This window comes from Procambarus clarkii, chromosome 52 (assembly GCF_040958095.1).
Source record: "Procambarus clarkii isolate CNS0578487 chromosome 52, FALCON_Pclarkii_2.0, whole genome shotgun sequence".
Taxonomy (NCBI): domain Eukaryota; kingdom Metazoa; phylum Arthropoda; class Malacostraca; order Decapoda; family Cambaridae; genus Procambarus; species Procambarus clarkii.
Genome location: NC_091201.1, coordinates 18,278,318 through 18,283,910, shown reverse-complemented (window position 1 = coordinate 18,283,910; position 5,593 = coordinate 18,278,318).

Sequence of the window (5,593 nt, the reverse complement as noted above, 5' to 3'; positions counted from 1 at the left end):
AAATTAACGTAGATATATGACCGAACCTAACCAACCCTACCTAACCTAACCTAACCTATCTTTATAGGTTAGGTTTGGTTAGGTAGCCCAAAAAGGTAGGTTAGGTTAGGTTTGGTAGGTTAGGTAGCCGAAAAACAATTAATTCATGAAAACTTGGCTTATTAGGCAAATCGGGCCTTGCATAGTAGGCTGAGAAGTGCGTTCTGGCTACTAGGTACGACATATATATATATATATATATATATATATATATATATATATATATATATATATATATATATATATATATATATATATATATATATATATATATATATATATATATATATATATATATATATATATATATATATATATATATATATATATATATATATATATATATATATATATATATATATATATATATATATATATATATATATATATATATATATATATATATATATATATATATATATATATATATACAGTGGAACCTCGATTAACGAGTGGCTCTATTAACGAGTTTTTCCAGTAACGAGCAAGCCACTCGCAGCAAATTTGTCTCTATTGACAAGCTCGCCTCTATTAATGAGCAAAACCACATGGTGTTTCCTAGCATCTCGCTGGTTCTCGCAAATTCTCGGACGCCTCGGACGCCAGTGTTGTTGTTGTATCGCACACGACAAGCATCCTTCTGGATTTATTTGAGCTTTTCTTTGGGTTTTTAGTGGTTTTGCGACTACAATTTGTAACACATGATGTCTCCAAAGAAGCTGCTTGCTAAAGATAGTGTTGTCAAGAGGAAGAACACACAATTACTGTGGATTTGAAGAAGGAAATTATAGCAAAGCATGAGTGTGGTGTCTGTGTGACTGATCTCACAAGGGAGTATGGCAGGTCTCATCAACAATTTACACCATTAGTAAGGGAATGAGGAGGTAAGGGAGGATGCTGCCTCTTCCACTGAATTCAGGGAAGTGTTTGGAATGTTTGAAAAGGTGAACGCATTCTTGGAAAAGCTGCCCTGATAAAGCAGTGACAACCCGGTGTGTGAAAATGGTTAATTAATTTATCACTTTGTGATAACACTTTATGAAAGTGTTATCACTTTCGCAGGTATATGTCGCTTGAACGTGACACACTTTTTTCTCTTGAATGCACCCAAACACCGCGCTCAAGCGTTATTTGAGCAAATATTTCTATAAAATCCAATTCTTATCCGATCGTCTTGGGGATTGTATACATGTTTGCCATGAAATTTCCGTTTTCTTTAATAACCACATTGCCTATTTGAGAAAACGGCATTGTATTGTAGCTTCGTGGTAAGACTTTTATATTGTTGACACGAGTGTAATCGACGTAGTTTTTTATTTGGTGCTGGTCTAACGCATCCTTGTGTGACATTTGAAATGAAATTTGGGTGAAATTCCCAAGAAGAGAGAGTCCGCCTGACTCAGAGGTGGATTCTCCTTCCACACCATAACCCCTCTTCTCCTTCCCATCTCCCCATCGTCTCCCTCCAGCCAGCAACTACTCTTTATAAGGTAAAGTAAATATTAAAGCACTACAACAAAATATTTATATTTACATGTGCAGTATTATATTTACATAAAAAAAAGTCATACAAGTATGGATGTTTTTGGGAGTGGAATGGATTAAATTTATTTCCTTTATTTTAAATGGGGAAATTTGTTTCTTAAGACGAGATTTCCAGGTAACGAGCTCGGTGCCAGAACGGATTAAACTCGTTAATAGAGGTTCCACTGTATATATATATATATATATATATATATATATATATATATATATATATATATATATATATATATATATATATATATATATATATATATATATATATATATATATATATATATATATTATATATATATATATATATATATATATATATTAGTATATTTTGGTAGCAGTCTTTCCTGTAGACATATTTTATTAAATATGACCGAAAAAGTAAGATTAATAATTCTAACACGAATTTTCTCAATCTTTCGTACATTATGCTTCACTGTTGGAGGTAAATCAAAAATCACTTCTCCAAAATTCATTTTTATTTCTAGTCTGACGCGACACGGGCGCGTTTCGTAAAACTTATTACATTTTCAAAGACTTCACAAATACACAACTGATTAGAACTTGCGTTTCCCTGATTTTATATCTACATTTGAGTGAGGTGGGAAGGGTGATGTGGCATTACATTTGAGTAAGGTGGGAAGGATGATGTGGCATTAGAGGATATTAATAGGGTATTAAAAGTATCAACACAAGACAGAACACGAAACAATGGATATTGAATAGAAGTGTTTGTAGAAAGCCTATTGGTCCATATTTCTTGATGCTTCTATATTGGAGCGGAGTCTTGAGGTGGGTAGAATATAGTTGTGCAATAATTGGCTGTTGATTGCTGGTGTTGACTTCTTGATGTGTAGTGCCTCGCAAACGTCGAGCCGCCTGCTATCGCTGTATCTATCGATGATTTCTGTGTTGTTTACTAGGATTTCTCTGGCGATGGTTTGGTTATGGGAAGAGATTATATGTTCCTTAATGGAGCCCTGTTGTTTATGCATCGTTAAACGCCTAGAAAGAGATGTTGTTGTCTTGCCTATATACTGGTTTTTTTGGAGCTTACAGTCCCCAAGTGGGCATTTGAAGGCATAGACGACGTTAGTCTCTTTTAAAGCGTTCTGTTTCGTGTCTGGAGAGTTTCTCATGAGTAGGCTGGCCGTTTTTCTGGTTTTATAGTAAATCGTCAGTTGTATCCTCTGATTTTTGTCTGTAGGGATAACGTTTCTATTAACAATATCTTTCAGGACCCTTTCCTCTGTTTTATGAGCTGTGGAAAAGAAGTTCCTGTAAAATAGTCTAATAGGGGGTATAGGTGTTGTGTTAGTTGTCTCTTCGGAGGTTGCATGGCTTTTCACTTTCCTTCTTATGATGTCTTCGATGAAACCATTGGAGAAGCCGTTATTGACTAGAACCTGCCTTACCCTACAGAGTTCTTCGTCGACTTGCTTCCATTCTGAGCTGTGGCTGAGAGCACGGTCGACGTATGCGTTAACAACACTCCTCTTGTACCTGTCAGGGCAGTCGCTGTTGGCATTTAGGCACATTCCTATGTTTGTTTCCTTTGTGTAGACTGCAGTGTGGAAACCTCCGCCCTTTTCCATGACTGTTACATCTAGAAAAGGCAGCTTCCCATCCTTTTCCGTCTCGTAAGTGAAACGCAGCACGGAACTCTGCTCAAATGCCTCCTTCAGCTCCTGCAGATGTCTGACATCAAGTACCTGTGTAAAAATGTCGTCAACATACCTGCAGTATATGGCCGGTTTCAAGTTCATGTCGACTAAGACTTTTTGCTCGATGGTACCCATGTAGAAGTTTGCAAACAGGACACCTAGGGGAGAACCCATAGCGACCCCATCCACTTGCTTATACATGTGCCCATCCGGGCTCAAGAAGGGTGCCTCTTTAGTACAAGCTTGGAGTAGTTTCCTCAGAATACTTTCTGGCATGTCAAGAGGAGTACAGGCTGGATCACGATACACTCTGTCGGCTATCATTCCGATTGTCTCGTCCACAGGTACGTTGGTAAACAGCGATTCTACGTCCAACGAGGCTCTTATCCCTGTGGCCCGTGCGCCCCGCAGTAAGTCCACAAATTCCTTTGGAGACTTACTGCGGGCCACAGGGATAAGAGCCTCGTTGGACGTAGAATCGCTGTTTACCAACGTACCTGTGGACGAGACAATCGGAATGATAGCCGACAGAGTGTATCGTGATCCAGCCTGTACTCCTCTTGACATGCCAGAAAGTATTCTGAGGAAACTACTCCAAGCTTGTACTAAAGAGGCACCCTTCTTGAGCCCGGATGGGCACATGTATAAGCAAGTGGATGGGGTCGCTATGGGTTCTCCCCTAGGTGTCCTGTTTGCAAACTTCTACATGGGTACCATCGAGCAAAAAGTCTTAGTCGACATGAACTTGAAACCGGCCATATACTGCAGGTATGTTGACGACATTTTTACACAGGTACCTGATGTCAGACATCTGCAGGAGCTGAAGGAGGCATTTGAGCAGAGTTCCGTGCTGCGTTTCACTTACGAGACGGAAAAGGATGGGAAGCTGCCTTTTCTAGATGTAACAGTCATGGAAAAGGGCGGAGGTTTCCACACTGCAGTCTACACAAAGGAAACAAACATAGGAATGTGCCTAAATGCCAACAGCGACTGCCCTGACAGGTACAAGAGGAGTGTTGTTAACGCATACGTCGACCGTGCTCTCAGCCACAGCTCAGAATGGAAGCAAGTCGACGAAGAACTCTGTAGGGTAAGGCAGGTTCTAGTCAATAACGGCTTCTCCAATGGTTTCATCGAAGACATCATAAGAAGGAAAGTGAAAAGCCATGCAACCTCCGAAGAGACAACTAACACAACACCTATACCCCCTATTAGACTATTTTACAGGAACTTCTTTTCCACAGCTCATAAAACAGAGGAAAGGGTCCTGAAAGATATTGTTAATAGAAACGTTATCCCTACAGACAAAAATCAGAGGATACAACTGACGATTTACTATAAAACCAGAAAAACGGCCAGCCTACTCATGAGAAACTCTCCAGACACGAAACAGAACGCTTTAAAAGAGACTAACGTCGTCTATGCCTTCAAATGCCCACTTGGGGACTGTAAGCTCCAAAAAACCCAGTATATAGGCAAGACAACAACATCTCTTTCTAGGCGTTTAACGATGCATAAACAACAGGGCTCCATTAAGGAACATATAATCTCTTCCCATAACCAAACCATCGCCAGAGAAATCCTAGTAAACAACACAGAAATCATCGATAGATACAGCGATAGCAGGCGGCTCGACGTTTGCGAGGCACTACACATCAAGAAGTCAACACCAGCAATCAACAGCCAATTATTGCACAACTATATTCTACCCACCTCAAGACTCCGCTCCAATATAGAAGCATCAAGAAATATGGACCAATAGGCTTTCTACAAACACTTCTATTCAATATCCATTGTTTCGTGTTCTGTCTTGTGTTGATACTTTTAATACCCTATTAATATCCTCTAATGCCACATCATCCTTCCCACCTTACTCAAATGTAATGCCACATCACCCTTCCCACCTCACTCAAATGTAGATATAAAAACAGGGAAACGCAAGTTCTAATCAGTTGTGTATTTGTGAAGTCTTTGAAAATGTAATAAGTTTTACGAAACGCGCCCGTGTCGCGTCAGACTAGAAATAAAAATGAATTTTGGAGAAGTGATTTTTGATTTACCTCCAACAGTGAAGCATAATGTACGAAAGATTGAGAAAATTCGTGTTAGAATTATTAATCTTACTTTTTCGGTCATATTTAATAAAATATATATATATATATATATATATATATATATATATATATATATATATATATATATATATATATATATATATATATATATATATGTAGGCCGAGAAGTGCGTTCTGGCAACTAGGTACGACATATATATATATATATATATATATATATATATATATATATATATATATATATATATATATATATATATATATATGTCGTACCTAATA